Source organism: Cetorhinus maximus, chromosome 8 (assembly GCF_964194155.1).
Source record: "Cetorhinus maximus chromosome 8, sCetMax3.hap1.1, whole genome shotgun sequence".
Classification (NCBI taxonomy): Eukaryota; Metazoa; Chordata; class Chondrichthyes; order Lamniformes; family Cetorhinidae; genus Cetorhinus; species Cetorhinus maximus.
Window position 1 is genome coordinate 4,893,538 of NC_135886.1, and position 11,051 is coordinate 4,904,588.

Here is an 11,051-nt window from a genome sequence, read left to right on the forward strand (position 1 = left end):
TACCTTTTCTAAATTGGCTCAATACTGCCAAGTTCTGTGGAAAAATTAAATTTTAGTTTGTCCAACAGCAGGTATTGTTTCTAACATTAACTCATGAGTATAAAATTGCAGGCAGAGCTTGAACTCAGGCAATATACATACGTGTATACACATACACACACGGAACAAATCTGACAAATCCGTTAGAATTCTTTGAGGGGGTAACGAGTAGGTTAGACAAAGGAGAGCCAATGGATGTTATCTACTTGGACTTCCAGAAGGCCTTTGACAAGGTGCCGGACAGGAGGCTGCTCAGTAAGATAAGAGCCCATGGTGTTAGAGGCAAGGTACTAGCATGGATAGAAGATTGGCTGTCTGGCAGGAGGCAGAGAGTGGGGATAAGGGGGTCCTTCTCAGGATGGCGGCCGGTGACTAGTGGAGTTCCGCAGGGGTCAGTGTTGGGACCACAACTTTTCACTTTATACGTTAATGATCTAGATGAAGGAACTGAGGGCATCCTGGCTATGTTTGCAGATGATACAAAGATAGGTGGAGGGAAAGGTAGTATTGAGGAGGCGGGGAGGCTGCAGAAGGATTTGGACAGGTTAGGAGAATGGGCAAAGAAGTGGCAGATGGAATACAACGTGGGGAAGTGTGAGGTCATGCACTTTGGTAGGAAGAATAGAGGCATAGACTATTTTCTAAATGGGGAGATAATTCAGAAATCTGAAGTGCAAAGGGACTTGGGAGTCCTAGTCCAGGATTCTCTTAAGGTTAACTTGCAGGTTGAGTCGGTAGTTAGGAAGGCAAATGCAATGTTGGCATTTATTTCAAGAGGACTAGAATATAAAAGCAGGGATGTGCTGCTGAGGCTTTATAAGGCTCTGGTCAGACCACATTTAGAATATTGTGAGCAATTTTGGGGCCCGTATCTCAGGAAGGATGTGCTGGCCCTGGAGAGGGTCCAGAGGAGGTTCACGAGAATGATCCCAGGAATGAGGAACGTTTAAGGACTCTGGGTCTATACTCGATGGAGTTTAGAAGGATGAGGGGGGATCTGATTGAAACTTACAGAATACTGAAAGGCCTGGATAGAGTGGACGTGGGGAAGATGTTTCCATTAGTAGGAGAGACTAGGACCCGAGGGCACAGCCTCAGAGTAAAGGGAAGACCTTTTAGAAGAGAGATGAGAAACTTCTTTAGCCAGAGAGTGGTGAATCTATGGAATTCATTGTCACAGAAGGCTGTGGAGGCCAGGTCATTGAGTGTATTTAAGATGGAGATAGAGATAGGTTCTTGATTGGTAAGGAGATCAAAGGTTATGGGGAGAAGGCGGGAGAATGGGGTTGAGAAACTTATCAGCCATGATTGAATGGCAGAGCAGACTTGATGGGCCGAATGGCCTAATTTCTGCTCCTATGTCTTATGGTCTTATGGAACAGCATAATGGATTTTTTTTTACCCCAAAGTAGTTTGGATGCAATCATCTTTGCCAGCTCCTAAAAATTAACTAAATTAAAAGCATTAACTAACATTGTTACAACATTGAGCCAAATTAAAGGTGATTTTCTAACTCCATTATTCCTGTGTGAACATTATAATGGGAGTAAAGTTTTTGTGACCAGGAAACTAAATCTGATTCAATGCAATTCCTGCTGCTTTGCTGGGTGGTTGATGGTGTATTCAACGGAAAACATGTTTAGACACATCATTTGAAAAGGACACTGAGGAATTAGTTCAATGTAAATTACTTCCATCCTTTATATTTTGATACTTGGTGTCCTATAGTAAATGTTCTTGCGAACATTATAAAATTGAGTTTGACACGCAGCCTGTTCCCATGTATGGATGACATACATTTACATAACCCTAATGAATTGGCAATCTTAAACTTCCAAAATAACATTTGACTCTGGCCTATTATCGCATATAGTTTCAGCGTTAATCACAATTCGCATCCGCCAATGAATAATGATTACAAAAGTGAAAATGCTGTTAAGTACTGAGCGGGTCAGGCAGCATCTGTGGATAAGGAGGCAGTTAATGTCTCTGGTTGATGATCTTTCATCAGAACTTGTAACAATGTTAGTTAATGATTTTAATTTAGTTAATTTTTAGGAGCTGGCAAAGATGATTACATCCAAACTACATTGGGGTAAAAAAAAAATCCATTATGCTGTTCCGTGTGTGTATACACACGTACGTATATTACCTGAGTTCAAGCTCTGCCTGCAATTTTATACTCATAAGTTAATGTTAGAAATGATACCTGCTCTTGGACAAACTAAAATATGAGAAGGATGTAATTTGCATTGAAATAACGCATCAAAGTTCTGTTTATTCAATAAATCAAAGCCAATGGAATTTTTTCATATCCTGTGTTCCTTTTTTAAAAAGAAACATTGGTTAATGGGTATACAATGTGTCAGCTGGAAAAGTCTCGGCAGTTTTGAGGATACCTTTATTGGCACAGCTGCTCCACTTAATATTGAGTCAAGATGTTCATCTGACATTCCACTGTCAACAACTTACATATATATACAGTGCCTTAAACATAGTAAAGAGTCTCAAGGTGCTCCACAGTAGCATCATCAAACAAAATTTGACATTGAGCCAAAGTTGATATTAGGACTGATGACCAAAAGCTTGGTCAAAGAGGTTCTAGAGGCTGCCTTTCAGAAAGGACGAAAGGGAGACTTAAGAAAGGAATTCCAGAGACTGGAGATCAGGAATCTAAAGGCATGACCACGAACGGTAGAGCGATTAAAATCAGGTATGAGCAGGAGGCCAGGATTGGAGGAGCACAGAGATCTAAGGGTTGTAGGGATGGATAGCTTACAGAGATGAGGAGGGGCGAAGCCATTAATAGATTTGAAATAAAGGATGAGAATTTTAAAATAGATGCAAAATGGACAGCCGCCTACTTTATGCACATTTCTATGACCCAGAATTTGGGATGGAGCCAACAGTGTTTGTTTGAAAGCACCTCTTTGAGAAGACTTTTAGAACATGCAAGCATCAGTGGGTGATGTGCTGCTATTCCTGCTGAGATTCATAGGGTTATCTTATCTGTATAATATTGGCAAATCAGAAATCCAGCTCCTCTGTAAAATTGGAAAAATACATTGGGGAGGGGAAGAAATTGTTGCTGCTCTGATAAGGGCAGGTAAGGTCCTTTTTTCACTTGGGCATCTTGGGACTTTCTCCAATGATTGCCTGGCTTCTTAACTGTAATGACATCAACGTGTGCAATGTTTTACCTGTAACTTGCATTTGGAGAATCCCCCAACATGCATTTCTTCCATACATCTCCATACAACTCCACCCTCTCCTGTTACAGGGTCCTTTTAACACAGGTCTACACACATCAGCTGTCTTCTGATCTCTTGGAGATATCCTTCAGGTGCTTGCCTTTAATGCCAATCCTGTTCCGGGAATAATTGGTATATGTGGCCAGGAGACACAGTCCATCTAGAAATAAGGAAGCTTAACCCAGTCTAAGGAGCAGGAAGTGGAGTTGCTGGGGAGGCATTCCAACTTGGAAGTTGATAAAGGCAAAGCCAGCAGGTCAGTGCCAGCTTCAGGTAAGTGCGTAAAAAGCCAATTTCCAGAAAGGACCCTCATGCATCCATACTTGGCTTATTCCCTCTTCTGCAAATCAATCACATCATTCCTGTCATTGAGAGAGGAAGAGGAGAGTTTCAATATAAAAGCAGAAAATGCTGGAAATGCACGTTCATGGAATAGAATTCCTTCCTGTTGACGGAGGCACTCGGCTCACCCGCTGGCGCCTTGATGGCCACATGTGTACAGTCTATAGCACCCTGGACGCAGGGGAAGCCAGCAATCACTGCAAAACCTCTGGCTCGCTGTGCCTGGCTGGCCTTGTCCATATAGTAATGAATGAAAGTCAAAGCACGCCTGAACAGAGCTTCTGTCACTAGCTTTGCACAGCTGTGTACAGCTGATTGGGAGACTCCACACAGATCCCCCCACTGACCCCTGGAAAGAGCTGGAGGCATATAAGTTGAGGGCCATTGTGACCTTCAGCGCCACTGGCATGGGATGTCCACCCACACAGTTGGAGCTGATCTCAGGGCCAATCCTCTGACAAATGGAGGTCACTGTCTCCCTTGGGAGACGGAGCCTCCTTTGGCATTGCACCTCAGACATATTGAGGTAGCTGCATCACTGCCTGTAAACCCTGGCAGCAGGATGGTGACATCTTCTGTGGCCCCTTATACCTTGGACTTCCTGTTGGCCCTGCGCCCCTTGTGCCTGCGCCTCTCCTCCCACAGGTCCCTCGCCTGGAAGCTGCATAGGGACACCTGGCCTCCTCCCCCTTCTGCCCCTCTCTTCCTCCTCAGAGGATGTGCCTCCAGCGGAGACCACAATCCCCATTACCAGGGTAAGGGAAGGCTGTCTGATACCTGGAAGGGCCCACGTGGTGTGAATCCTCCGGTAGCCTGGAAAACAATGAGTCCTGAACTGAAGCCTCTCAATTCTCTGAATGCAGCTCTGAAGTGAGACGAAGCTGTCCTGTTCACAGAAGCAACCAGCAGCAAATGATACCCTGCATTCCTCACTAATCGCATTGACAAGGCCAATGACCCCTCTTATCCCACCTGTGAATGAGGTTTTGCTAACTGTGGCCTGCCCGCCTTGCCCGTGTGATGGCCTAAAAACCGCACAGGCTACGTAAAGTCGGAGACAATTGGTGCCTCAAGGGCCTTAACTGGCCATTTAATTAAAGGTGGGCATGCCTCCGTCTCCACCGCATGCCCGCCTAGCGAAATGTTGCAAGAGTGCACATAGACGTCGGCACGCTCGGCTGACAACGCGTTTTATTTAACACTTGAGTGGGTTGGGTGCACGGCCATGCACTGAGCTAAAAATTCTGCCTTAGGGTGCCCTAACCTTTATTCTCACTAACAAACAATCTGGTATGACTTGACAGACTTCTGCCTTCTTGACAATTTTAAGGGGTGAACCTGAAGCAGTTGCTATGGTTATATTCTTATCTATAATTCTCAAGGCTGCAAGCATCCAGCTGGGCTGAGATCCATAGAATGAAATCATTGATTGATTGCAGAACAGTGGGAGGCCACAGTGGGAGGCCATTCGGCCTGTCAAGTCCATGCCGACTCTCTGCAAGAGCAATTTAGCCAATTAGCTCTCCATCCCCGCACCCCCTATTGCGTAGCCCTTCAGATTTTTTTCCCTTTAGGTGCTTGTCCAATTTCCTTTTCAAAGCCGCAATTAAATCTGCCTCTGCCACTCTTTCAGGCAGTGCATTCAAGATCCTAGCCGCTTTTTGCATTAAAAAGTTTTTCTTCATTTCACCTTTTGATTCTTTTGTCAATCACTTTAAATCAGTGTCCTCTGTTCTCACCCCCAATGGGAACCATTTCTCTCTATCTTCTCTGACTAGACTCTTAATGATGTCTACTAAATCTCATCTGAACCTCCTCTCCTCTAAGGCGAACAATGCCAGATTGTCCAATCTATTCCTCATCCCTGGAACCATTCCCATAAATCTTTTGTTCACACCCTTTAAATCCTTCACATCAATTTTCCAGTTGAGGCTGAATCAATGTTTTATAAGGTTTCATCACAACTTCCCTCAGTGTTTTTTGAAGTAACTTTACTTTCGGTTAATTGTGTTAGCACTTACATGATTAAAATTATACATTTTAGACTCAGTCTAATCTACTCAATTGTTCATTCCTTCCTTAGTTTTTATTGTGGATTAATTATAAGCTGTCATAGCAGTCTGAGACTCCTGCTTGTACAAAAGTAGATATGTTTTTAAATGGCTTTTACGCAAGATAGGCACATAAAGACTATTAAATACACAAGTTAGTTGGGTAATATTGAGCTAAAATGATTGTCAGGATTAAAATATATAAGCTTTTAAAATTAATTGAATTTAAATTCCCCAGCTGCCATGATGGGATTTAAATTTATGTCTCTGGAGCATTCGATAGGTGAATAATTTGTTTACTGAAAAATCATCATGGTGGCAGGTGCCGAATTGTGATGCTGACACAAACAAAACAAGTAATCATAATTCATAACAGTTATAGACAGTTATTAAAATTAAAATAAAGTATGAAATAATAGGATTGCACAAACATGAACATTTTAGCATACAAATAATTACAATACATTTGTAAGATGCAGGTCTCCTTAATTTGCAGAATAGAAATGAAATATTTACTGCACTCTGCATTTTGTATTAAAGTCCATAATCATGTATTGTCAGGTTTAATTCATTGAATTTTCAATCATTTACATACTACTTATGAGCTTGTAGGGGACTGGGTTGTCTCGTAGTTTATTCGTTCTATATCTTATTAATCCAGTAACATAACTCTGCTACCATTCCTGCTATTACACCAGGGGTAATGTAAGAGAGGAGATTGCTGTAATATTAAAAAGCCGAGAGGTTGCTATAGAGCATATAAAGGTTTGTAGCACAAACCTATGGCTCAGTAAAGGCAATGATAGGAAGTTTGAAAAGATATAGGTCCCTAATCCCTATCTGGCAATACGTTTAAATAACTGGGCGTCATAAAATATCTAATAGTGTTGTATCGAACAGAAAGTAGAAGACTGGAAAAAAAAGGTACAATATTTGACTCAATAGGAACTTTGCCTTCCAGCAAGTTAAGGCATATGAATAAGCTTGGATAAACCATTCTGACAAATTACCCCTAGAGGTTCCCTGCACAGATAATTTTGGACAAATGTATACAAGTCTAGCTGAAATGTTTAATAAATGTTTTGAAGTAAGAATAAATGAAGTTAACTCTTAGAATTGTTACTGTCTCCAGTTTTACAAATCTGTTAAAAGCATAAGGGAGGATTTATCCCAAGTCGCTTTCTATCTTATCTCGCCCAAACTGAACTGCTCAAGGATGCCTCTCCCTAAGTCAGCAAAAATTCTTTTGAGTACAGAAGGTTGTGTGTTAATTAAGGTTAACTTGTTAACGCATGATTCCAATGTTATCCGTTTTCTACTACGACATTGTCCCCCAAACCAGCACCTGCCATTTCCCTCCAATTAGATAGCTACATTACTGAAGGGTGGGGGACAGAAGATGCACCCATTGTTGTCACTGAGAATTTCCATGGTCTAGAAAACAGGTTCTACTCCAATGTGTGCTCCACTACTGAGAACTGCAGTTACCATTGCACTCCCAGTGTACTATGAAATACATAGCCAGTATCTTTACTTCACCTGTTGAATATTTTCTTCTTTTATTCTTTTCATGGGATGTGGGCGTCCCTGGCAAGGCCAGCATTTGTTGCCCATCCCTAATTGTCCTTTAACTGATGGCTTGCTGGGCCAGTTCAGAGGGGCAGTTAAGAGTCAACCACATTGCTGTAGTTCTGGACTAACATGTAGGCCAGACCAGGTAAGAATGGCAGATTTCCTTCCCTAAAGGACATTAGCGAACCAGATGGATTTTTACGACAATCGACAGTGATTTCTGTTATGATGTGGCAGATGATGTATACCAGGCGGTTCAACTCCATGAGGGAAACTTGATCACCTAGTCACAACTGTTTTGCAATTTGTATTTTGTTTCGAGATGCAAAAGTAATAAGACTACCATGACTTCAGAGGTTTTTTAGAAAACTAAATTAACCAGTTATTAACCAAAGAAAAAAATTCAAGTTCAAGCACATACATAGGTCTGCAAATTACTACTATATTAACTCCTAAAACCCCTAATTAATCTGGCTTCAAGTTACACCGCTGTTAAGGCAATAGTAAAAACAAATAGATTTAACCAGACCCAGGCAAAGCAACACAATACCCTGGGCAGTGATATTCAAAGTGAGTTTTCTCAGCTTTGGTTCCTGTAGACAGCAACTTGATGCACAGAGGCTGGAGGCTTTTCACACTCGATAGATATTAGAATTCCTTCTCCTCTTACACAGACGTCTCCCCTTTATACCTGTTTTCCCTTTTTTAATGCAAATTCCATTGTTCCCATATGTTTTCTGCAACTTTACTTTTCTCATAAAATTAGTATAATGAAAGATTTATATTATCAGTAACCTTTGGGAAAAATAAACACACTGTTTGACTTAGCTTCTTCTGGCTAGGTGTAACATCCTACCATCTCTTTGAAATTCAAACCAACCTAATTTATCTAAAAATGCAAATTTTCCTCACAACTCACATTCTAAAACTTCAGCCATGTTTACGTATTTAGCATTTCAAACCTAGCTTCTTTTTGATAACTCAAAGCCTCCAGACCAGTTGTCTCCAATTCACACACACACATATGCACAAAGTAACAATCCAAACCCCACTATCACTTTCAACGTTAACTCTGTCTTTCTCTCCACAGATGTTGTCAGACCTGTTGAGTTTTTCCAGCAATTTTTGATTTTGTTTCAGATTTCCAGCATCTGCAGTATTTTGCTTTCAACTTAAAGGGACTTTTGCTTTCAGCCAAACCTAACAAGTATCAATCATAATGACACACAGTTTAAAGTCAACCTATTTTAACTCGCAGTAAAAATTGAACACAATTCCCATCTTATCAATTCACTGTGTTGTATTTGAAAGTGTTGCAATTCTATAGCACTTTTTACAATCCCAGAACATCCCAAAGTGCTTTACAACTAATGAAGTGCTTTTTAAAATTAGTCATTGTAGGAAATATGGCAGCCATAAATGCTGCCATAAATATGATGATGAAAATAATCTGTTGATTGAGGAATAAATATTCACCAGGCTATTTTCCCTGCTCCCCTTCAAAATAGTGCTGTGGGATCTTTTGGATCCACCTGAGAGATCAAACAGGGACTTGGTTTAACATCATATCCTGAAAGGCAGCACCTCTCACAGTGCAGCATTCCCTCAGTAGTGCACTGAAGTAACAGCCTAGATTTGTGCATAAGTCCCAGGGAGTGGAACTTGAACCCACAAGCTTCTTGCTTAGAAGCAACAGTGCTACGAACTGAGCTGAATAACTTAACGTTTGTTATTTCAATGGATAGGGATCTGAGGAAGTAAGAGTCAGGAGCCCTCAAATAACCTCAATGCAATATCAATATAGGATCACAAAATTGTTTTAATTGTTTTAAATTTCAAAAATACTCATACAAGTTAATATTTTCTTCAGTTGAAAATGTACTGCAAATGTTCTCAATGTGTCACTGTCAGTCATGACATAATTATGTGTATCCATATTTATGAGGCATCCCGTAAATTTTGTCTCTTAAGTTTGTGCTCAGTCTGACAGGTGTTATTGTCGTTGGTGCAATTGTGGGAGTTGGATAACAGCTCATTCTGCATCTCTGCCCTAATCCTGATCTCAAAGCAAGAGCTGAATGCCAGAGTAAAGGAGGGAGTGATTGTCCAAAAGCCAGGCTCCACTATTGCCAACGGGATCAGCATTGTCCATATCAGCAATAGTCACTGCACCCAAAAACAATTTATTGTAAATCCCTTTGAGATGTTTTCACGTGACGAAGTGCCAATCCACACAAATATAATTTGTATGTATAATGCAAGTTATAAAACGCAACGCAAATCTCATACAAAAACAGAGGCCAGCAGAATTTACCCAAGAGCATAGGAAACACTAGTAGTTGTGATAGCTGAAGGGCAGCTCCTCTGCTCGTTTCAGCAAATCACAAGGTTTTGCACTTTCCTCTCCTGTTGTTCATAGGAACCTCCCACTTTTAATTTCAAGTTGTCCAACATCATCATTCTCTTTCTTCCTCTTGGTCTACATCCCTCTAAGCTTCCTTCAGTCACCTCCTTGAGCAAGTTCTCATGCCTTAGCATATGGCCAATCCAACCTTGTTGTCTTTTCTTGACGATATTCACCCACGATCTTTCTTCCTCCCCTATCCTGAGAACTTCTTCAATTGCTCTTGTGTTCTCCCCAACTGACCCCTCCCTCCCCAACTCACCCAGAACCACATTTCGTAACTAATCATAGGCTTTCACCAATTCATTCATTCTATGAAATGAAAAGTAATGTTAAAGAAAAGACAAACAATATGAAGGTTGGAAGAAATAATGGTGGAAAAATAGAAGTCAAGGTAACTGTCAACAGCTGGAACAGGTATCACAATTTAAGTATCTGGGAAGCATCTTGTCATATAGACTGGTTAAGTGAGTGGACAAAAATTTGGCAGATGAGTATAATGTGGGAAAATGTGAACTTGTCCACTTTGGCAAGAAGAATAGAGAAGTAGTATATTATTTAAATGGAGAGGGATTGTAGAACTCGGTGGTGCAGAGGGATCTGAGTGGCTTGATACACGAATCATAAAAAGTTAGTATGAAGGTACAGCAAGTGATTAGGAAGGTAAATGGAATGTTGGTGTTTATTGCAAGGGGCATGGAACATAAAACTACAGAAGTTTTACTGCAGCTATACAGAGCACTGGCGAGACCACATCTGGAATACTGTGTACAGTTTTGGCCTCCTTATTTGAAAAAAAAAGATATAATTGCATTAGAGGCAGTTCAGAGAAGTTTCACTTGACTCATTCCTGGGATGAAGGGGTTATCCTATGAAGAAAGGTTGAACAGGTTGGGCCTGTACCTGTTGGGGTTTAGAAGAACGAGAGGCGATCTTATTGAAATATATAAGATCCTGAGAGGACTTAGTGGGATAGGTACCGCGAGGCTGTTTCCACTTGTGGGAGAGACTAGAACTAGGGGTCAAAGTTTAAGAATAAGAGGTCCACCATCTAAGACTGAGATGAGGATTTTTTTTCACTGGGTTGTTAGTCTGTGGAATTCTCTTCCCCAGGAAACATTGGAGCCTGGGTCACTGAATCTATTGAAGGCTGAGCTAGAATTTTTTTTATATAGAGAAGGGAGTCATGGGGTGGGGTGGTGCAGACAGGAAAGTGCAGTTGAGACATCAGCCATGATCTTATTGAATAGCCGAGCAGGATTGAGGGGCTAAATGGTCCTCTGTTCCTATGTTGTCAGAAAATGGTTACTGACAAAGGGAATCAGAGCAAAGAATGCATTTACCAAAGGATAAATAGTTGCTCAGTGTGGGAATGTGGAAGGAAAGAGCAAT